Here is a 24,200-nt window from a genome sequence, read left to right as displayed (position 1 = left end):
GCCTTCAGTCCCATCAATTTCCCTAACACAATTTCCTGACTCATAAGGATTTCCTTCAGTTCCTCCTTCTCGCTAGACGCTCAGGCCCCTAGTATTTCCAGAAGGTTATTTGTGCCTTCCTTAGTGAAGACAGAACCAAAGTATTTGTTCAATTGGTCTGCCATTTCTTTGTTCCCCATTATAAATCTTCACTAATCTTTTTCTCTTCACATATCTATAGAAGCTTTTGCAGTCAGTGTTTATGTTCCTTGCAAGCTGACTCTCATACTCTATTTTCCCCCTCCTAATTAAACCCTTTGTCCGCCCCTGCTGAATTCTAAATTTGTCCCAGTCCTCAGGTTTGCTGCTTTTTCTGGCCAATTTATATGTCTCTTCCTTGGATTTAACACTATCGCTAATTTCCCTTGTTAGCCACGGTTGAGCCACCTTCCCTGTTTTATTTTTATGCCAGACAGGGATGTACAATTGTTGAAGTTCATCCATGTGACCTTTAAATGTCTGCCATTGCCTATCCTTTAAGTATCATTCGCCAGTCTATCCTAGCCAATTCACGTCTCATACCATCCAAGTTACCTTTCTTTAAATTCAGGACTCTCGTCTTTGAATTAACTGTGTCACTCTCCATCTTAATGAAGAATTCTAACATATTATGATCACTCTTCCCCAAGGGGCCTCACACAACAAGATTGCAAATTAATCCTCTCTCATTACACAACACCCAGTCTAGGATGGCCAGCTCTAGTTGGTTCCTCGACGTATTGGTCTGGAAAACCATCCCTTATACACTCCAGGAAATCCTCCTCCACCGTATTGCTACCAGTTTGGTTCGCCCAATCTATATGCAGATTAAACTCACCCATGATAACTGCTGTACCTTTATTGCATGCATCCTTAATTTCCTGTTTGATGCCACCCTCAACCTCACTACTACTGTTTGGTGGTCTGTACACAACTCCCACTAGCATTTTCTGCCCTTTGGTGTTCTGCGGCTCTACCCATACAGATTCCACATCATCCAAGCTTATGTCCTTCCTTGCTATTGTGTTAATGTCCTCTTTAATCAACAACGCTACCCCACCACCTTTTCCTCTCATCTATCCTTCCTGAATATTGAATACCCCTGGATGTTGAGTTCCCTGCCTTGGTTTCCCTGGAGCCATGTCTCCGTAATCCCAATTACATCATATCCGTTAACAGCTATCTGCGCCATTAATTCATCCACCTTATTACGAATGCGCCTCGCATTGAGACACAGAGCCTTTAGGCTTGTTTTTTTAACACTCTTTGTCCTTTTAGAATATCTGACTTCCTCGGTTATCAGTCTCCCAGTCAAGCTCTGGGCTCGGGTTTGTATATTGGGATCATAGTTGCTCGTATCAGGTGCTCTTTACATCCCACAAAACTGGATCGATAGAAACTAAGTACAAAAGTGTAAAAATATTGTAACACGGTTGCTCAATGTCTTTAATTAAAGAGATGGAAAGCATTCTGATTCAGTTAGAGAGAATTTTACATGGTGGGAATTTCCCTGGTAACTTAATTCATTTATTGAACTTTCAGAAATGTAGCTGAGAGCAGAACATCTCCCATTCACATGTACATTCCCATGTACATTCACATCGTAAAATCTTATAGGAATGATGATATGGCCAATGAAATAGGAGAGAATGAAGATAAATTGATTATTCTGTAGAGTGAAGTAATATATATATATATATATATATATATATGGATAGAGAGAGAGAGAGCGCGAGAGAGAGAGGGAGACATAAGGGGTAATTTTTAACCCAACTTGCCTGGCGGGTTCAGCTTGAACACCTGTTTTAGCCCCACCCAATTTTATGCTCCATTGAACTCCCATTATTATATTTTCCAGGTGCGTTCCTTATTCCCTACACACTCATGCTGGCACTGGCTGGGATGCCAGTGTTTTTCTTGGAATCTTCCTTTGGGCAGTTTGCCAACCTCAGACCTGATGCAGTGTGGAAAGCCGTGCCAATGCTACAAGGTTAATGTTTATTTAGCAACACAAGCTTAGCACCAGTTTAAATGAGTAATAGTGTTGAATTCATATTAATATACTGATTATATTTTCTTTATCAGACAGAGATTTAAGCTAAATAAAAGAAGTTGCTTCCTCCAAATAAAAGATGTTGCTGTGGGAACCCGCATGGGTCCTAGCTATGCCTGACTTTTTGTGGGTTATGTGGTACATTTTTTATCCCAATTCGACTCTGGTCCCCTCCCTCACCCCTTTTTCCAGTACATTGATGACTATCAGTGCCCTTTCCTGTTCTCGCTCTGATCTGGAAAATTCCACTCATCTTGCTTCCTTTTCATCCTTCCCTCACCTTCACATGGTCCATCTACAACTCTTTCTTTCTCTTCCTTGACTTCTCTGTCTCCATTTCTGAGGATAGGCTATCGACAAACATCCACTGTAAGCTAGCTCCCACAGATACCTGAACTGAACTTCCTCCCATCCTGCTTTCTGTAAGGACTCTATTCCATTCTCCCATTTTCTCCGTCTCCATCACATCTGTTCTGACGATGACACCTTTCATACTAGTGCTTCTAATTTATTTTCCTTTTTCCTCAACCAAGGATTCCCCTCCACCATAGATGACATGGCTCTCAACCATGTCCGTTCCATATCCCACACTTCTGCACGCACCCCTTCCCCTCCCTCCCAGAACCACGCTAGTGTTCCCCTTGTTCCTACCTTTCATCCAACCAGCCTTCACATTCAATGGATCATCCGCCACCATTTCTGCCACCTTCAGCGTAATTCCACCACCAAACACATCTTCCTGTCCCCTCTCCTTTCACTACTCCCACTGCAACACTCTGGTCCACTCCTCAATCACCCCCAACACCCCCTGCCCTTCTCATGGCCCCTTCCCGTGCAAGTGCAGAAGATGCTACACCTGCCCTTTTATCTCTTCCATTCCCACTGGATGAAACACTCCTTCAGGGTGAAACAGTGATTTACTTTAACTTCTTCCAGTTTAGTATACTGTATTCACTGCTCAAGATGCAGTCTGCTCTACATTGGGGAGACCAAACGCAGATTGGGTGACCGCTTTGAAGAACACCCCCATTCAGTCCGCAAGCGTGACCCCAAGCTTCCTGTCACTTTAATTCTCCGCTCCACTCTCACTCTGACTTCGGCCTCTTACACTGTTCCAACGAAGCTCAATGTAAGCTCAAGGAACAGTACCTCATCTTTTGATTAGGCACTTTACAGCCTTCTGGAATCAACATTGGGTTCAACAATTTCAGACCATAATCTCTGCCCCTATTTTTCCATTGGTAGCGGTTGATGATTCTGCCAATCCCATTTACACCTCTTCTAGAACCATCTTTTGTTTATTTGTTTGTCCCATTACCATCTCCTTTTGCTTTGTACAATCATATATTTTGTCATTTAATCACTCCTACCTTCTACCTATCACAGACCATCCCTTTTGTTCATATCTCTCCTCCCCCTTTCCCTGCCTCTGCACTTGCTTAAAATCTGTTACATCTCTAACTTTTTCCAGTTCTGATAAAAGGTTATCGATCTGAAACCTCTAGCTGTGGCCTAACCAGTGTTTTATACAGTTCAAGCATAACCTCCCTGCACTTGTATTCTATGACTTGGCTAATAAAGGCAAGCATTCCGGATGACTTCTTAACCACCTTTTCTACCTGGCCTGCTACCTTCAGGGATCTATGTTCATGCACTCCCTTTGTTCCTCTACACTTCTCAGTGTCCTACCATTTAATGCGTATTCCCTTTCCTTGTTAGCCCTCCCCAAATGCAGTACTTCACACTTCTCAGGATTAAATTCCATTTGCCACTGTTCTGCCCATCTGACCAGTTGATTGATATCTTCCTGCAGTTTATAGCTTTCTTCTTCTTTATCAACCACACAGCCGATTTTAGTATCTGCAAACTTCTTAATCATACCCCCTATATTCAAGTCTAGATCATTGATGTATACCACAAAAAGCAAGGGACCTAGTACTGAGCCCTGCGGAACCCCACTGGAAACAGCCTTCAAGTCACAAAATCACCCATCAACCATTACCCTCTGTGTTATATATGTAAACTTGTATTTACTCTGTACAGCCACCAGAGAGCTCATCCCCTTGAGTCCCAAGGGATCCCATAATCCCTTGGGAGCACAGGTATTTAAGGAGGCTTCACAGGTTGGAGAGGCACTCTGGAGATCTGCAATAAAAGACTACGGTCACACTTTACTTTGAGCTCACAGTGTTCAGTCTGACTCTTTCTCCATACACAACAACTGGCGACGAGATACAGATAGCGAACCCAAAGATGCAGAGAACAGTGCGCATCCTGGAGAAATTCTCGGAGGGAGATGATTGGGAAACTTTTGTGGAGCGACTCGACCAATACTTCGTAGCCAACGAGCTAGATGGGAAAGAGAGCGTTGCCAAACTAATCACAGAAGGGTGATCCTCCTCATCGTCTGTGGGGCACCAACGTATGGCCTCATGAAGAATCTGCTCACTCCAGCGAAACCCACTGAGAAATCTTACGACGATTTGTGCACACTGGTCCGAGCATTTGAACCCGAAGGAAAAATGTTCTGATGGCGAGGTACCAGTTCTACACCTACGAAAGGTCTGAAGGCCAGGAAGTGGCGAGTTATGTCGCCGAGCTAAGATGCCTTGCAGGACATTGCGAATTTGAAGGACATTTGGAGCATATGCTCAAAGACTTTTTTGTACTTGGCATTGGCCACGAAACTATACTTCACAAATTTTTGATTGTCGAGACCCCAACCTTGAGTAAGGCCATAGTGATAGCCCAGGCGTTTATTGCCACCAGTGACAATATGAAGCAAATCTTTCAGCACACAAGTGCTGCTACAAGTACTGTGAACAAAGTGATGTTGTTTTCGAATTGTAACGTACAGGGCAGGTCACACATACCTGCAGCTACACGTCCGCAGATGTCTCAGAGTCCACCATCAAGGGTGATGAATGCAAGGCCATTAACACCTTGTTGGCGCTGTGGGGGAGATCCTCGTTTCCATTCATGCCGATTCAGAGTATGTTTGCAAGGGTTGTAGAACAATGGGACACCTCCAACGAATGCAGGCGAGCTGCAAAGCTTGTTAAACCTGAAAAGCACCATGTTGCAGAGAAGGACAGATCTATGGAGGATCACGATGAACCAGAGGCTCAGATCGAGGAGGCAGAGGTACATGGGTTGCACACATTCACCACAAATTGTCCCCCGATAATGCTGAATGTTGAACTAAATGGACTCCTGGTGTCAATGGAGCTGGACATGGGCGTGAGCCAGTCATCATGGGCAGAAAGACTTTCTAAAGGTTGTGGTACAACAAGGCCTCAAGGCCAATCTTAACTCCAGTTCGCACCAAACTAAGAACTTACACGAAAGAACTGATACCTGTAATCGGCAGTACTACCGTAAAGGTCTCCTACGATGGAGCGGTGCACAAGCTACCACTCTGGGTGGTACTGGGCGATGGTCCCATGCTGCTCGGCAGGAGCTGGTTGGGAAAGATACGCTGGAACTGGGACGACATCCGAGTGCTATCACCTGCTGACGACACTTCGTGTGCCCAGGTCTTAAACAAATTTCCGTCGCTGTTTGAACCAGGCATCGGGAAATTCCAAGGACCAAAAGTGCAGATCCACCTAATTGCGGGGGCGCAACCCATCCATCACAAGGCAAGAGCAGTACCATACATGATGAGAGAAAGGGTAGAGATCGAGCTAGACCAGTTGCAAAGAGAGGGCATCATTTCCGCGATCGAGTTCAACGAGTGGGCCAGTCCTGTCGTCCGAGTCATCAAGGGAGATGGCACTGTCAGAATCTGTGGCGATTACAAAGTAACTATCAATTGTTTCTCCCTGCAGGACCAATACCCACTACCAAAGGCCGACGACCTCTTTGCAACGCTGGCGGGAGGAAAGACATTCACGAAGCTGGATCTGACTTCAGCCTACATGACGCAGGAACTGGAGGAATCATCGAAGGCCCTCACCTGCATCAACACGCACAAAGGTCTTTTTGTTTATAACAGGTGCCCATTTGGAATCCAATCGGCGGCGGCAATATTCCAGAGAAACATGGAAAGCTTAATGAAGTCGGTCCTGCATACCGTGGTCTTCCAGAATGACATCTTGGTCACAGGTTGGAACAGAGTTAAGCATCTGCAGAACCTGGAGGAGGTTCTTAGTTGACTCAACCACGTGGGGCTCAGGTTAAAACGCTCGAAGTGCGTTTTCCTGGTGCCTGAAGTGGAGTTCCTGGGAAGGAGGATTGCGGCGGATGGCATCAGGCCCACCAACGCGAAGACGGAGGCAATCGAGAATGCACCGAGACCACAGAACGTGATGGAGCTGCGTTCATTTCTGGGACGCCTGAACTACTTTGGTAACTTCTTACTGGGTCTCAGCACACTGTTAGAACCACTGCATGTCTTACTACGAAAAGGGGATCAATGGGTTTGGGGCAAAAGCCAAGAAAATGCCTTTGTAAAAGCGAGAAAATTGTTATGCTCAGCAAATTACTTGTGTTGTATGATCCATGTAAACGTTTGGTACTAGCATGTGATGCGTCATCATATGGCATTAGGTGTGTATTGCAACAAGCTAATGATTTTGTGAAACTGCAACCAGTTGCTTCTGCATCCAGGAGTCTGTCTAAGGCTGAGAGAGCCTACAGCATGATTGAGAAAGAAGTGTTAGCGTGTATCTATGAGGATAAAGAAAATGCATCAATATCTGTTTGGGCTAAAATTCGAATTGGAAACTGACCATAAGCCACTTATATCCCTGTTTTCCAAGAGTAAAGGGATAAATACTAATGCATCGGCCCGCATCCAGAGATGGGCGCTCACGTTGTCCGCATACCACTACACCATCTGCCACAGGCCAGGCATCGAAAACTGCGTCGATGCTCTCAGTAGGCTGCCGTTGACCACCACGGAGGTGGGAAATGGCGCAGCCCACAGATCTAGCCATGGTTATGGAAGCATTTGAGAGTGAGCAATCACCCATCACTGCCTGGCAGATCAAAACCTGGACAAGCCAGGACCCTTTATTATCTCTAGTCAAAAGCTGTGTGCTTCACAGGAGCTAGTCCAGTGTCCGAGTGGAAATGCAGGAAGAGATAAAGCTGTTCCAGCGGCGCAAAGATGAAATGTCTATACAGACAGACTGCCTTCTGTGGGGAAATCAAGTAGTGGTCCCCAAGAAGGGCAGAGACAGCTTCATCAATGGCCTCCACAGTACCCACCCAGGCATCGTAAGGATGAAAGCAATAACCCGATCCCACGTGTGGTGGGCCGGTATCAATGCAGACTTAGAGTCCTGCGTTCATAGGTGTAATACATGCTCACAGTTAAGCAATGTACCCAGGGAAGCGCCGCTAAGTTTATGGTCTTGGCCCTCCAAACCGTGGTCAAGAGTACACATTGAGTATGCAGGCCCGTTCTTGGGTAAAATGTTCCTTGTGGTTGTAGACGCGTATTCCAAGTGGATTGAATGTGAGATAATGTCGGCTAGCACATCCGCTGCCACTACTGAAAGCCTGCGGGCCATGTTTGCCACTCACGACTTGTCCGATGTCCTGGTGAGCGACAATGGGCCATGTTTTACCAGTGCTGAGTTCACAGAATTCATGACCCGTAACGGGATCAAACATGTCACATCTGCCCCGTTTAAACCAGCGTCCAATGGTCAGGCAGAGAGAGCAGTGCAAACCATCAAGCAAGGCTTGAAGAGGGTAACTGAAGGCTCACTGCAGACTCGCCTATCCCGAGTCCTGCTTAGCTACCGCACAAGACCCCACTCACTCACTGGGTTCCCACCTGCTGAACTGCTCATGAAAAGGGCACTTAAGACAAGTCTCGTTAGTTCACCCTGATGTACATGAACAGGTAGAGAGCAGGCGGCTTCAACAAAGTGCATACCATGATGTGTCACGCGAGATTGAAATTGATGATCCAGTATTTGTATTAAATTATGGACAAGATCCCAAGTGGCTTCCCGGCACTGTCGTGGCCAAAGAGGGGAGCAGGGTGTTTCGTGTCAAACTTTCAAATGGACTCATTCACCGGAAACACTTGGACCAAATCAAACTCGGATTCACGTCTATCCTGAGCAACCCACCTTGGACCCTACCTTTTTTGATCCTTCAACATACACACCAGTGGGAACCGGCACCACGGTTGACTAGGAAGCAGAACCCATCATCCACAGCAACCCAGCAGGGCACAACACACCAGGCACCCCAGCAAGGCCAGCTGCACAGCAGCCCAGCAAGGGCCCAATAAATGATTCAACAACACCAGCTTTCACATCGAGACGATCAGCCAGGGCAAGAAGGGCCCCAGATCGACTCACATTGTAAATAGTTACACTATTGACTTTGGGGGAGGGAGTGTGGTTATAAACGTAAACTTGTATTTACTCTGTACAACCACCAGCGGGCTCAACCCCTGGAGTCCCAAGGGATCCCGTAATCCCTTGGGAGCACAGGTATTTAAGGATGCTTCACAGGTTGGAGAGGCACTCTGGAGATCTGCAATAAAAGACTAAGGTCACACTTTACTTTGAGCTCACAGTGTTCAGTCTGACTCTTCCTCCATACACAACACTGCACATGTAACAAAAGTTTGACATCTGAAGTCAGATGGACTCAAGACTTTTTTGCATTTATGTAGTTAAAAGCATAACTATTTGCAATAAATTGCTTGTCATTAATGTTCAGCTTGTCTTCATCTATTAAATAATTCCAGAGAATTATGAACACAGAAATAAGATATAAACATTGGACCAAAAGCGTTTAGTTGTCTGAATATCCAGCCGGTGTATGATGACGTGCAGCACATCATGGAGGTCTCCACCAGGTTTCCTGGTAGCTGCTATAAACATAGGAACAGGAGTAGACTATTCAGCCTCTCGAGCTTGCTCCATATCCCTTGTTATCGTACCTAATGAAAATCTATCAATCTTAGACTTGAAAGTTTTAATTCACCCAGCATCCACAGCCATTTGATAAGAGAATTCAAGATTTCCACTGCCCTTTGTGAGAATAATTGCTTCCTAATTTCACTCGGGATACGCCTCGCTCTAATTTTAAGATCATGTCATCTTTTTATAGATTGTCACAAAACATGAAATAGTTTCCCTGCATCTACACTATTGAATTATTTATCATTTAAAACACCTCTATTAGATCACTCTTCAAGCTGCTAAACTCAAGAGCATTCAAGCCAGTTTTATGTAATCTGTGATCAGAAACTCTGGCATTATTCCAGTGAATATGTGCTATACCACCTCTGAGGTACTGTGCCCAAACTGAAGGCAGCACTTCAGATGGGGTCTGACTAAGGCTCTGTACAACTGAAGCAGAACTTCCTCCTTTTTTATTGCAGACCCCTGAGCTAAAGGCCAACATTCATTCACCTTTCTGATTACATTTACTAATTTCTGTATATGGACACCCAAATCCCTTTGCTCTGCCACAGTCCCTAGTCTCTTGCTATTAAAAAAATCTCCCAATTTGTGTTTTTTTGGATCCAAAGTGGATGACTTCATACTTCCACACATTGAATTCTATCTGCCACAATTTCCCCACTCACTTAATCTGTACTTCTATTTGTAACTTCCTACTCCTATCTACACAACTTACTGTTGCCCTTAACTTAGTGTCATTTGCAAACTTGGATACACCATTCTCTATTCCTTCATTCAAGCCTTTTATATATATATGATGAAAAGCTCAGGCACCAGAACAAATCCCTGGCAAACATCACTTGTTAATTCCTGACAATCAACATATAGTCCCTTTGTTCCCTGCTCTGTCTCCCAGCTAATTACTAACTGATGTCACAAGATCACCTCCAATTCTGTGCGCTTTTAGTTTTCCTGATGATCTCTTATGCAAAACCTTATCGAATGTCTTTTGAAAGTCTATATAGTTAACATCCATATGAATTTTTGCCACCATTCTGCGCTGTTTTTTTGGAGCAGACTAAAATTTGCAAGTTTCGTCAAAGTTTCTGCGCCATCCGAAAGTACTTGCGTCCGATTTTTTTACGTCACTGGGAGCGGAACCTGCCAGGTGCGCCATTTCTGGCCATTGAAGCGAGTTTGGCCAGGTATGATTTTTTTTCAAAAATGACACACTGCACCCTTCTGAAAAACCTTACCTACATTTAAGAAAATCGGCGCAGAGAAGAGTGAATCAGCGCAGAGAAGGCACCATTGTTTTAGCCATTCTGAAGACACGGCTAGCTGTGGCACTGGGTGGGGGGGGGGGGGGGGGCTTTTTGGCCCAGGATAGCAGCGGCACCAGGGGCGGGAGGACATTTTGCCCAGGATAGCAGCAACACCAATGGCTCTGATTGTAAATTCATATAATCCACTGAGGAAAACTCTTAGGTACATTGGTGCACTACAGGTGCAATCAAGAGAACCTCTGGGATGCTTTTGAGACGTCACAAGCAGTCTTTCTGCCATTTCTTTCTGGCCTGTTACATCCTCCATATATTCACATCATGGGGTCATGGTTGAGTTTACAAAGAGACAAATCAATTTTTAAAAATTAGGCTCTTGGAATGCTTACACCTGTTATGAAAATAAAATTTCTTGGGGAGAGAAAAATCAGCAATGACACTACAGGATAAATTCAGAGGCACTGGGGGTGGGGTGGCCTTTCGGCCCGGAATAACAGTGGCACGGGTGGGGGGGGAGGGGGGCAGGGGCATTTGGCCCGGGATAGCAGTGGCACCGGGGGCATGCGCAGACAGGATGTGGTCCATGGACTAGGGCGTCAACCTTTTGCAGAGAGAGGGAAGATGTGAGTGCTGTCTGTGAGTAGTTTCATTTCATTTGCAACTAAGAAAAAACAATGGGGGTGATCCTAACAATGCCTACTTTAGTAAGAGCGTTTTGCATCATGGCTATGCAAAGGAGAAGATTAATAAGACAACAAGATCCCAGGAACCAGAGTGCTCGAAGATTGATGGCGAGGAGACCTTACCTGCATCGGGTGTACAGGGAGAGGCGCTCATAACCTGCACCTGAGTGAGGCAGACTGCATTTTCAGGCTGCGCTTTCGGAAGGAGGTGATCACAGAGATCTGCCAACTTATCAGAGCAGACCTGCAGCCTAGAAGCGGGAGGAGGACTGTACTACCCATAGAGGTCAAGGTGACTGCAGCACTTGCCTTCTATGCCTCCGGCTCCTTTCAGGCATCTTGCAGCATGCGACACATAGCTGCATTCGACAGGTGACTACTGCACTGTATGCCCACAGGGACAACTACATCAAGATCCCCATGACCGCAATGCGTAAAGGGCTGTGGGCTTTTTGAGGATTGCTGGCTTCCCCAAGGTACAGGGTGCGATTGACTGTACCCACATCGCCTTGTGAGCACCTTTGAACGATTCAGCGATTTACAGGAACAGAAAAGGGTTCCACTTACTAAATGTCCAGCCGGTCTGCGACGACATGCATCGGATCATGGCAGTTGATGCCAGATAGCCAGGGAGCACCCATGATGCATTCATCTTACGCGAGAGCGCTATATCTGCCATTTTTCAGCAGCAGCCACACAATACCCGGACAGAAGCTGAGCGTCAGTACAACATGTTCCACATTACCACACTCCGGCGGAGGAGGGCGGGCCCTCGTGCACCTATAGCTATTGCAAGAGCCTTGCATCAGCGGCTAATCCTTGAACGCTTTGCTGAATGAAGGCTGAGCGGAACATTGGATCATTCACCATGTTGACAGTTGTGTTAATTTAAAGAATGATGTTCATGATTCTGGTTTAATTGAAAAAATAATTAAGTTTATTAAACATTTTTACACTTGTACTTAACTTAAATAAAAATATTTTTGTCACAAACTTTAAACTTTTCCATTAAGATCACTTACAAACTTTAAGCTTTTCAAGTTACATTATTTACAAACTTGAAACTTTTCAATTAGGATCAATTAAATAACAATAACATAAGAACAACAGTAACAAGAACAACAGCAGCAAACTTGAGCTGCAGCGATCTCTCCTCTCCCTAATTCTAAGACTGCCTGCTGCACTTGCCCTTGTTGCCTCTACCCTTGGCCGGTGGCGCAGGCCTTCTCCCACTGGAACCAAGCTGCTTTTTCTGAGCATCTCGGGACAATGCATTTTTTGTTGGCGGGTGTGGGCAGACCTAAGAGACAGCATTGTGGAAGGCCCAGCTTGGGCCTCCAGCCTCTTCCCGGCCTGTGAATGAACTGGCACATGACCTGAGGTTGGACTGGAGATTGGAGTGTGAGTGGCAGCAGGTGATTCCGTCATTCGCCGCAATGACAACCTGGGCGTGTTCCCTTATTGCAGCAGCTACCTCCGACATTCCCTCCATAATCTGCCCCGACAGTCCATCAGCTACCTCCGAAATTCCCTCCCTAATCTGCCCTGACAGTGTTCCCATTTCTCCCGAGAGTGTTGTTACATATGACGACAATCCCGCTATCTCATGACCCACCTCACCCATGGTGTCCAGGAGTGATTGGGTAAACTCAATGCTCCCTCCACTCATTGCCATGAGCTGAACCACGTCTGTTGGATCCTGCATTTCAAGAGAGCGCTCTCGAGCTCTCCTTCCCCTCCTCACTCTGGGTGTGGCTCACTGCAACCCACTGGGACCCTCAACCTTGGACTGTGGGACACGATGAAATGTCCCGTCACTTGTAACCATCTGGAAAGGGATTGCACATCCCTGTGCAGCACCACCTCCTCCAGATTCAGTGTCACGGTCTCAATATTGGGACCTTCCCAATCCCCCTGCTCATCCTCATCCTGATCTTCCTGTGGAAGTTCTGCATTAAAGACTTCAACCTGGTCAGGCTCCTCCACAAATGATTGTTCTTCTGTGGCAAGGGCTAATGATTCCTCAGGAATGGGCGCAACTTCTGCAAAATATAACCAAGCAGACGATCGGTTAGCAGCAGGGGAGGGAGCAGGGTGGCATGAGTAGGCTCACACAGCGCAGGCTCATTTGAAAGACTACGATGAATGAGGACTTACCCTCTGTAAGCTGGGCCCAGCTTGTGCACTGGTTGTTGACTTTCTAGAGTCAGCACCAATCATACCAGCGATCCTCGCTTCCAGAGGTGTCAGTGGGTGCTCATTTGCTGAACCTCCTCCAGTTCGTGTTCGCTGTCTGTTGTTGTGCACCATCCTCTGCAAAGATAAAATAGAACTTTTTAAGAGGTGTCTGCTGTGGTGGCACACACACAGATGGTCACATTTACAATTGTAATTCCAGTGCAGAAATGAAAATATTACTTACACAAACTATTTAGCCAAGGTCTTGCCACTTTTTGCACTGCCTGCCGGTCCTCTGGGTGGTCACCATTGCAGAGAAATCATCTCCAACTTTGTCCCAACATTTGTTTATTTCTTTTGGCTTTAGTTTAACTGGACTTTTGTTCTGAAGCTCATGCCTTCTGCTCTCAATGATAGAAACCAGGGCCTCAGTTTCATCTGGAAGAAAATTCCTGATCTTTGTCCCATGATCCATATTGCAGCTTCGATTTTTCTACTCACAAGCAGTTCTGAAAGTGCACAGGCACACCTATCATGTAGAATCCGGGAATTTTTTTATATGCCATTCAGCCCGGGTTAAGAGCAGCGGGGGAGGGGCCTTTCAGCCTGGGTTAGCAGCGGCACCAGGGGTTCCTTTCGGCCCAGGATACCAGCGGCACCGGGGGTTCCTTTCGGCCTGGGATAGGAGCAGTACTGGGGGTTCCTTTCGACCCGGGATAGGAGTGGCACTGGTGGGGAGCGATTCGGCCCGGGATAGGAGCAATACAGGGAGTTTCTTTCGGCCCAGGATAGCGCTGGTACCAGGGCTCTACAATTGCTTAGGTCTTGTTGCATCTTGTATGTTTCACTTTCCAGCCTCAGCCCTTCAGAGCATCCCTCATTACCCTGGCAACCTCAATTTTCGGCGCAGACCTAAAGCTCCACCCACAGCTTAAAGACAATCTGTGTCGCTCCAAATTAAAAGCTTATTCCGGCAAAACTTGGAACTTTTTTTTGCGCAGTCTGGCACTAAAAAAATCGGACATGCCTTGACAACTGTGGCAAAAATCAGCAATGTGGAAAATTGAGCCCATGGACACTCACCTATCCACCATGTTAGTGCCCTCCTCAATAATCCAACTAGATTAGTCAGACATGATCCATTCTTCACAAATCCACACTGACACTCTTTGATCAGCTCACACTTGTTCAAATGTTCAACCACTCTGTCCCTGTTCCAGTTACTTCCCCACAACTGATGTTAAACTGACAGTTCTTCAGTTTCCAAGTTTCTCCACCCCTTCGAAAAGATAGACAAGAAGGGAAAGGAGGTGGGGTAGCTCTGTTAATAAAGGAAGATATCAGGGCAGTTGTGAGAGACGATATTGGCTCTAATGAACAAAATGTTGAATCATTGTGGGTGGAGATTAGAGATAGTAAGGGGAAAAAGTCACTGGTGGGCGTAGTTTATAGGCCCCAAAATAATAATTTCACGGTGGGGCGGGCAATAATCAAGGGAATAATGGAGGCATGTGAAAAAGGAACGGCAGTAATCATGGGGGATATCGATTGGTCAAATCAAATTGCACGGGGTAGCCTTGAGGAGGAATTAATAGAATGCATACGGGATTGTTTCTTAGAACAGTATGTTACAGAACCTACAAGGGAGCAAGCGATCTTAGATCTGGTCCTGTGTAATGGGACAGGAATAATAAACGATCTCCTTGTAAAAGATCCTCTCGGAATGAGTGATCACAGTATGGTTGAATTTGTAATACAGATTGAGGGTGAGGAAGTAGTGTCTCAAACGAGCGTACTATGCTTAAACAAAGGGGACTACAGTGGGATGAGGGCCGAGTTGGCTCAAGTAGACTAGAAACACAGATTAAAAGGTGGCACAATTGAGGAAACGTGGGGGACTTTTAAGGAGCTCTTTCATAGTACTCAACAAAAATATATTCCAGTGAAAAAGAAGGATGGTAAGAGAAGGGATAACCAGCTGTGGATAACCAAGGAAATAAAGGAGAGTATCAAATTAAAAACCAATGCGTATAAGGTGGCCAAGGTTAGTGGGAAACTAGAAGATTGGGAACATTTTAAACGACAGCAAAGAATGACTAAGAAAGCAATAATGAAAGGAAAGATAGATTACGAACGTAAACTTGCACAAAACATAAAAACAGATAGTAAAAGCTTTTACAGATATATAAAACGGAAAAGAGTGACTAAAGTAAATGTTGGTCCCTTAGAAGATGAAAAGGGGGATTTAATAATGGGAAATGTGGAAATGGCTGAGACCTTAAACAATTATTTTGCTTCGGTCTTCACAGTGGAAGACACAAAAGCCATGCCAAAAATTGCTGGTCACAGGAATGTGGGAAGGGAGGACCTTGAGACAACCACGATCACTAGGGGGGTAGTGCTGGACAGGCTAATGGGACTCAAGGTAGACAAGTCCCCTGGTCCTGATGAAATGCATCCCAGGGTATTAAAAGAGATGGCGGAAGTTATAGCAGATGCATTCGTTATAATCTACCAAAATTCTCTGGACTCTGGGGAGCTACCAGCGGATTGGAAAGCAGCTAATGTAACGCCTCTGTTTAAAAAAGGGAGCAGACAAAAGGCAGGTAACTATAGGTGGTTAGTTTAACATCTGTAGTGGGGAAAATGCTTGAAGCTATCATTAAGGAAGAAATAGCGGGACATCTCGATAGGAATAGTGCAATCAAGCAGACGCAGCAGCATGGATTCATGAAGGGGAAATCATGTTTAACTAATTTACTGGAATTCTTTGAGGATATAACGAGCATGGTGGATAGAGGTGTACCGATGGATGTGGTGTATTTAGATTTCCAAAAGGCATTCGATAAGGTGCCACATAAAAGGTTACTGCAGAAGATAAAGGTACGCGGAGTCAGAGGAAATGTATTAGCATGGATCGAGAATTGGCTGGCTAAGAGAAAGCAGAGAGTCGGGATAAATGGGTCCTTTTCGGGTTGGAAATCGGTGGTTAGTGGTGTGCCACAGGGAAAGGTGCTGGGACCACAACTGTTTACAATATACATAGATGACCTGGAAGAGGGGACAGAGTGTAGTGTAACAAAATTTGCAGATGTCACAAAGATTAGTGGGAAAGTGGGTTGTGTAGAGGACACAGAGAGGCTGCAAAGAGATTTAGATAGGTTAAGCGAATGGGCTAAGGTTTGGCAGATGGAATACAATGTCGAAAAGTGTGAGGTCATCCACCTTGGAAAAAAAACAGTAAAAGGGAATATTATTTGATGGGGAGAAATTACAACATGCTGCAGTGCAGAGGGACCTGGGGGCCCTTGTGCATGAAACTCTTTTTGGAGTTCACCTGCAAAACGTAAAACATTAAACTGTGCCACCCGACCTGGGTGACACACCAGACATTTACAAGGCCCTTTTTTTCCTTTTTTTGTTTTTTTTTTGTGTTTTTCTTTTTTTTTTTTTTTTGGGCACTAAAATCAAATTTTTCCAGTGCCCCCTATAAAAGGGGAGGGGGACACTAAAAGCACCGGCAATTAAAACAAATTAAACTTTAAAACGTAAAATCAAATTAAAATTTGGTTGCCGGGCGTGATGATGCACTCCAGTCCCTCCGGTGCCCACCTCTCGCGGAAGGCCGCGAGCGTACCGGTGGACATAGAAACATAGAAACATAGAAAATAGGTGCAGGAGTAGGCCATTCGGCCCTTCTAGCCTGCACCGCCATTCAATGAGTTCATGGCTGAACATTCAACTTCAGTACCCCATTCCTGCTTTCTCGCCATACCCCTTGATCCCCCTAGCAGTAAGGACCTCATCTAACTCCTTTTTGAATATATTTAGTGAATTAGCCTCAACAACTTTCTGTGGTAGAGAATTCCACAGGTTCACCACTCTCTGGGTGAAGAAGTTCCTCCGCATCTCGGTCCTAAATGGCTTACCCCTTATCCTTAGACTGTGACCCCTGGTTCTGGACTTCCCCAACATTGGGAACATTCTTCCTGCATCTAACCTGTCTAACCCCGTCAGAATTTTATATGTTTCTATGAGGTCCCCTCTCATTCTTCTGAACTCCAGTGAATACAAGCCCAGTTGATCCAGTCTTTCTTGATAGGTCAGTCCCGCCATCCCGGGAATCAGTCTGGTGAACCTTCGCTGCACTCCCTCAATAGCAAGAATGTCCTTCCTCAGGTTAGGAGACCAAAACTGTACACAATACTCCAGATGTGGCCTCACCAATGCCCTGTACAACTGTAGCAACACCTCCCTGCCCCTGTACTCAAATCCCCTTGCTATGAAGGCCAACATGCCATTTGCTTTCTTAACCGCCTGCTGCACCTGCATGCCAACCTTCAATGACTGATGTACCATGACACCCAGGTCTCTTTGCACCTCCCCTTTTCCTAATCTGTCACCATTCAGATAATAGTCTGTCTCTCTGTTTTTACCACCAAAGTGGATAACCTCACATTTATCCACATTATACTTCATCTGCCATGCATTTGCCCACTCACCTAACCTATCCAAGTCGCTCTGCAGCCTCACAGCATCCTCCTCGCAGCTCACACTGCCACCCAACTTAGTGTCATCCGCAAATTTGGAGATACTACATTTAATCCCCTCATCTAAATCATTAATGTACAGTGTAAACAGCTGGGGCCCCAGCACAGAACCTTGCGGTACCCCACTAGTCACTGCCTGCCATTCTGAAAAGTACCCATTTACTCCTACTCTTTGCTTCCTGCCTGACAACCAGTTCTCAATCCATGTCAGTACACTACCCCCAATCCCATGTGCTCTAACTTTGCACATCAATCTCTTGTGTGGGACCTTGTCGAACGCCTTCTGAAAGTCCAAATATACCACATCAACTGGTTCTCCCTTATCCACTCTACTGGAAACATCCTCAAAAAATTCCAGAAGATTTGTCAAGCATGATTTCCCTTTCACAAATCCATGCTGACTTGGACCTATCATGTCACCTCTTTCCAAATGCACTGCTATGACATCCTTAATAATTGATTCCATCATTTTACCCACTACCGATGTCAGGCTGACCGGTCTATAATTCCCTGTTTTCTCTCTCCCTCCTTTTTTAAAAAGTGGGGTTACATTGGCTACCCTCCACTCCATAGGAACTGATCCAGAGTCAATGGAATGTTGGAAAATGACTGTCAACGCATCCACTATTTCCAAGGCCACCTCCTTAAGTACTCTGGGATGCAGTCCATCAGGCCCTGGGGATTTATCGGCCTTCAATCCCATCAATTTCCCCAACACAATTTCCCGGCTAATAAGGATTTCCCTCAGTTCCTCCTCCTTACTAGACCCCCCGACCCCTTTTATAACCGGAAGGTTGTTCGTGTCCTCCTTCGTGAATACCGAACCAAAGTACTTGTTCAATTGGTCCGCCATTTCTTTGTTCCCCGTTATGACTTCCCCTGATTCTGACTGCAGGGGACCTACATTTGTCTTTACTAACCTTTTTCTCTTTACATATCTATAGAAACTTTTGCAATCCGTCTTAATGTTCCCTGCAAGCTTCTTTTCATACTCCATTTTCCCTGCCCTAATCAAACCCTTTGTCCTCCTCTGCTGAGTTCTAAATTTCTCCCAGTCCCCAGGTTCGCTGCTATTTCTGGCCAATTTGTATGCCACTTCCTTGGCTTTAATACTATCCCTGATTTCCCTTGATAGCCACGGTTGAGCCACCTTCCCTTTTTTATTTCTATGCAAGACAGGAATGTACAATTGTTGTAGTTCATCCATGCGGTCTCTAAATGTCTGCCATTGCCCATCCACAGTCAACCCCTTAAGTATCATTCGCCAATCCATCTCAGCCAATTCACGCCTCATACCTTCAAAGTTAGCCTTCTTTAAGTTCTGGACCATGGTCTCTGAATTAACTGTTTCATTCTCCATCCTAATGCAGAATTCCACCATATTATGGTCACTCTTCCCCAAGGGGCCTCGCACAACGAGATTGCTAATTAATCCTTTCTCATTACATAACACCCAGTCTAAGATGGCCTCCCCCCTAGTTGGTTACTCGACATATTGGTCTAAAAAACCATCCCTTATGCACTCCAGAAAATCCTCCTCCACCGCGTGCTCCATCTCCAAGGACACCCTGGACCGGATGTAAGAGCGGAAGAGAGGCAGGCAGTCAGGTTGAACGACCCCCTCGACCGCCCGCTGCCTGGACCGGCTGATGGCACCTTTGGCCGTGCCCAGTAGCAGTCCTACGAGGAGGCCTTCGGACCTACCCGCTCCCCTCCGCACAGGGTGCCCAAAGATCAGGAGAGTGGGACTGAAGTGCAGCCAGAATTTCAGGAGCAGCCCCTTCAAATAATAAAACAGGGGCTGCAACCTTGTGCATTCCATAAAAACATGGAACACGGACTCTTCCAGACCGCAGAAATTGCAGGCGGCCTGGGAGTCCATGAACCGGCTTAAAAATTTATTGCACGGCACTGCTCCGTGCACCACCCTCCAGGCCAAGTCCCCGATGAATATTGGGAGGACCCCTGCGTAGAGTGCCCTCCATCGGGGACCCCCGCCTCCTCCGGACGGCAAGATGGTACGCCATGGCGAGTCCGGACGGCCGGCGAGGATGGCAAAGTTGAGGGTGTGCAGGAGCAGCCCGTACAGGAAACCCCTCCGCGCGGAACTGAAAGGCACGGAGGGGATTTCCCCGAGGCGGCTCAAGTTGTGAGGCGACGGCCCCCGAGGGAGGTTCCGGGATTTGGCGCCGATGAGGAATTCCGTCCGGACGGGGGTCAGTTCGGACGGGATCTCCCCACGTGCTTGAGCCTCCTCGATGCACCTAACGGAGTCAGGGCCCAGAGCTGTTTTTAGCGACTCGATGGCATCGGCTGCGTGGCGGACGTTGGCAGAGTTTAGGCGCCGCGCCAGCGTGTCTGGCGCCATCCAGCCCGCTCCTCCGCCATCGAGCAGGTCCCTGACCCTGGTCACCTCACCAGCCACAGCCCTCTCTTCCGACCGCCACATAAAACCTCGGCCGTGGAGGTACGGATTCCCGAGCAGCGGTTCCTGCAGGACGGCCGCCACTCCAGCCGGCGGAGAGCTGCGCTTGGTGGAGACTTTGTTCCAGACCCTGATGAGTTCCCTGTAAAAGACAGGCAGCTCCCGGAGGGCGGTCCTGGCACCCCCCAAGTTCACAAACAGGAGCTGCGTGTCATAATTGAGGTCGCGCTGCTGGCGGAAGAAATACCTCGCCAGAGCGCACCACCTAGGAGGGGGCTCGACGTAAAGGTATCTCTGCAGGGTCTGAAGACGGAAAGTCGCGAGCTGGGCGCTGACGCACACCAACGACTGACCGCCCTCCTCAAGCGGGAGACTCAAGACCGCGGCAGAGACCCAGTGCTTCCTGTTGTTCCAGAAGAAGTCCACCAGCTTCTTCTGTATCTTGGCGACAAACGCAGGGGGAGGGGTCAAAGTGACCAGCCGGTACCACAGCATTGCGGCCACCAGCTGGTTTATGATTAGCGCTCGACCCCTGTAGGACAGCACTCGGAGCAGTCCTGTCCAGCGCCCTTGGCGAGCGGTGACCTTGGCCTCCAGCTCCTGCCAGTTCGCCGGCCAGGCTCCCTCGTCGGGGCTAAGGTAGACTCCCAGATAGAGGAGATGGGTCGTGCTCCAGGCAAAAGGCCTGAGCTCCTCCGGCAGGGAGTCCACCCGCCACTGACCCACCAGGAGTCCGGAACATTTCTCCCAGTTGATCCTGGCGGAGGACGCAGCCGAGTAAATCTCCTGGCACTCACGCATCCTCCGCAGGTCAGCGGGATCCTCTACCGCGAGGAGCACGTCATCGGCGTAAGCCGAGAGGACGACCTCCACGCCCGGCCCTTGCAGAGCCAGTCCCGTCAACCTCGTCCGCAAGAGGCGCAGGAAAGGCTCCACGCAAACGGCGTATAACTGGCCGGACATGGGGCATCCCTGGCGCACCCCTCTCCTAAAGCGAAGGGGCGCCGTCAAGGACCCGTTAACCTTAATCAGACACTCAGCGGCGGCGTACAAAAGTCGGATCCGGGCGACGAAATGCGTCCCGAACCCGAAAGCGCGCAGAGTTCCGAGCAGATAGTCGTGATCCACCCTGTCGAACGCCTTCTCTTGGTCGCGGGATAGGAAGGTGACCGACAGACCAGCCTCCTGGGAACAATGGATGAGGTCCCGGACCAGATGGATGTTATCGTGGATTGTCCGGCCCGGGACCGTGTAGGACTGGTCGGGGTGGATCATGTGGTCCAGCAGGGCACCAAGGCGAGCAGACATCGCCCTGGCGAAGATTTTGTAGTCCGTGCTGAGGAGGGAGACCGGGCGCTAGTTCTTAAGCAGGCGGAGATTGCCCTTCTTAGGCAGCAGGACGATGACTGCCCTGCGCCAAGAGAGGGGCATCTCCCCGGTCGCCAGACTTTCCCCCAGGACTCGCGCGTAGTCGCTCCCCAGGACGTCCCAGAACGCCCTGTGGAACTCCACGGTCAGCCCGTCCAGCCCCGGGGATTTTCCCCTCGAGAGCCGGGCGAGGGCACCGGTCAGCTCCGCCAGGCTTAGCGGAGCTTCCAGATTTTCGGCGCCCTCCGGGCTGACCTTCGGCAGGTCCTCCCACAAAACTCTACGCGCTTCCTCGCTGGACGGATCCGGAGAGAACAGAGCCCCGTAATATTCACAGGCCCTGTTGTTGACGCCCTCCGGATCCGAGACGAGAGAGCCGTCGTCGGCCAGCAGCATCAAGAGCTGCTTACGGACACTCTGCCTTTTTTCCAGCGAGTAGAAGAAGGGGGAGCCGCGGTCCAGATCCCGCAGGAACCAGATCCGCGACCTCACGAACGCGCCTCGGGACCCGACGAGCTGCAGGTCCTTCAGCGCGGCCTTCTTCACTTCGTACACCGTCCGCAGGGCCGGGTCCTGGACGACTTGACCGAGACGGGCTTCCAGGTCGAGCACCTCTTTTTCTAGGCGCCCGACTCTGGCCGCCCGCCTCTTGGTCGACCCCCTCGCGTACTCTTGACAGAAGACGCGGACGTGAGCCTTGCCCACGTCCCACCATAGCCTCAAGGAGGGGAAGCCCCCCTGCTTCCTTCTCCAGTCGGACCAGAATCGACGGAACGAGTCCTGGAACCGCACGTCCTCCAGCAGCCGGTTGTTAAAGTGCCAGTACGCGGACCCCGTCCTCGCGCGGAGCGAAGCGAGCTCCGCCCACACCAGGTGGTGGTCCGAACACGGCACCGGCCGCATGGAGGCCGCCGGGACGCAGGAAACGTACGCCCGAGACACGTAAAGGCGGTCGACTCTAGACCATCCAACTCCAGGCCTCACCCAAGTAAAGGCGCTGGAGTCGGGGTGGAGATTTCGCCAGACGTCCACCAAGTCGAAGGACCCGACCAGGTCCCTCAACTTCTCCATCGCCGTCATGCACTGCGGGGCACCGGAGCGGTCCCTCGCCTCGAGGGTGCAGTTAAAATCCCCCCCGAGGACAATGCAGTCGCCGACGTCGACGGAGCCAAGAAGAGCGGACACCTCTTCAAAGAAGCGCGTTTGCTGTGGGCTGGGCTGAGGGGCGTACACGTTCACGAGATGGAGCGGCACGTCCCCCAGGCGAACCGTTACGTGCAGCAAGCGGCCTGGCACTGGCTCCTCGACCCCCAAGATCTCCGGCTGAAAATGTGGGCCCAGCAAGATGGCCACCCCACTAGAAATGGCGGTGAGGTGGCTCATGCGGACCTCTCCTTGCCATTCCAGGAGCCACGTGGCTTCGTCTCCCGGAACGGTGTGGGTTTCTTGCAGGAAGCACACCGCATATTTCCCCTCCCGCAGGAGCGAAAAATTGTCAAATCTACGGCGTGCCCCTCTGCCGCCGTTGATGTTGAGGCTGGCTATGGTTATCTTCATGGCAAAAGCATAGTGCAACCTCTTCCTTAGCCTATTGTGGGGGAGGGAGTGGAGTCGTTTGTTGACCTCCACTCCATCAGCAGCCCAGCGAGGAACTTTTTGAGCCGGCGCAGCTCAAGGCCTTGAGCCTTTGATAAGGGCCCGCCCGCGGCCATGGTTTTAGCGGCGGCGCGGACGGACGCGACGAGCAGCCCCGGCTCGGACCATCTTTCCAGGGCCAGACGGGCTTGGTCGCGGCGACCCCGGCACTGGACCAAAAAGTCCTGGAGTTCCTCTGCAGGAATGAGGAGGGTCTCAGTGGCGGCCGCGAGCAGATCCACCGCCTCACTGGCGATGGACTCGAGATCTTCACCCGCGTCCTCCACCGAGTCCCCGTCCCCCTCCGGGAGGTCGCCGCTAGCAGTCGGCCCGTCGACCGCACGAGGTACGGCAAACGGCCCGGCCGCTCCATTTGGCCCTGGCTCTGCCCCGATCCCACCCCCAGGATCGTCGGCAGAGGAGTCCCCACTGGGCTCTTTTAAAATTGGTGCTGGGTCGGGAAGCGACAGCGGGAGGGGTTCCCCCTCCGCCCCAGGAACCGGGGAACAGGGAGAGACCTGGTCAAAGTAATGTTCCAGGTCCTCCAATTCCTCCAGCTCCACAGTAGGGGGCGAGGGTTGTTGTTCTTCTCCCTCCCCGCCGCCACCCCCCAGCCCAGCGTGAACGGATTCCATAAAATTGGCATTTTCAGAGTCGAGCAAATCCCGGGGGAAGTTGGGTATTGGCTGGGCGGGCTCAGGTTCAGCCTTTTCAGCCCCGCCCGCCTCAGTCCCCGGGACGCTCGACCCGGCGGCTACGCATTCTTCCGCTGGCCCCACGCCCCCCACGACAGGCAGATCTGCCACGCCCTCCCCAGGAGGCAGCGGCTGGGCAGCCTCGCCTGCCTCACCCTCCCCGGGGACAGATTCCTCGCGCCTACAGCGCAATTTGGGGGCGCTGGTGGGGGACGCGGGACACGTGGCGGGCACCGCCTCCTCCGCGGAGGGACGTTGTTCCCCCTCCGCCTCATTGGGGCGGTGCCTCCTTTTGTTCCTGGGGGTGCGCGGAGGCAGGGGGACCTCCATGTCTGCCGAGGCCTCCCGCTCCGCCCCCCCCCTTTTCCTTATCTTGCCCTCGCCCGAGCCCCTCTGCGGTATTGGTCAAGGGCTCGGGCACGGGCTCAGGGCAC

The 24,200-nt window shown here is 49.2% G+C and overlaps 1 pseudogene; it reads left to right on the top strand.

Annotated features, from left to right (window-relative positions):
• LOC139266149 (sodium- and chloride-dependent neutral and basic amino acid transporter B(0+)-like) overlaps nt 1–24,200 on the top strand; it is a 185,667-nt pseudogene that overhangs the window by 63,838 nt on the left and 97,629 nt on the right.

Source organism: Pristiophorus japonicus, chromosome 6 (genome assembly GCF_044704955.1).
Source record: "Pristiophorus japonicus isolate sPriJap1 chromosome 6, sPriJap1.hap1, whole genome shotgun sequence".
Taxonomy (NCBI): Eukaryota; Metazoa; Chordata; class Chondrichthyes; family Pristiophoridae; genus Pristiophorus; species Pristiophorus japonicus.
The sequence above is the reverse complement of the archived record's forward strand: the minus strand, read 5'-3'. Positions and strand labels throughout refer to the sequence as shown.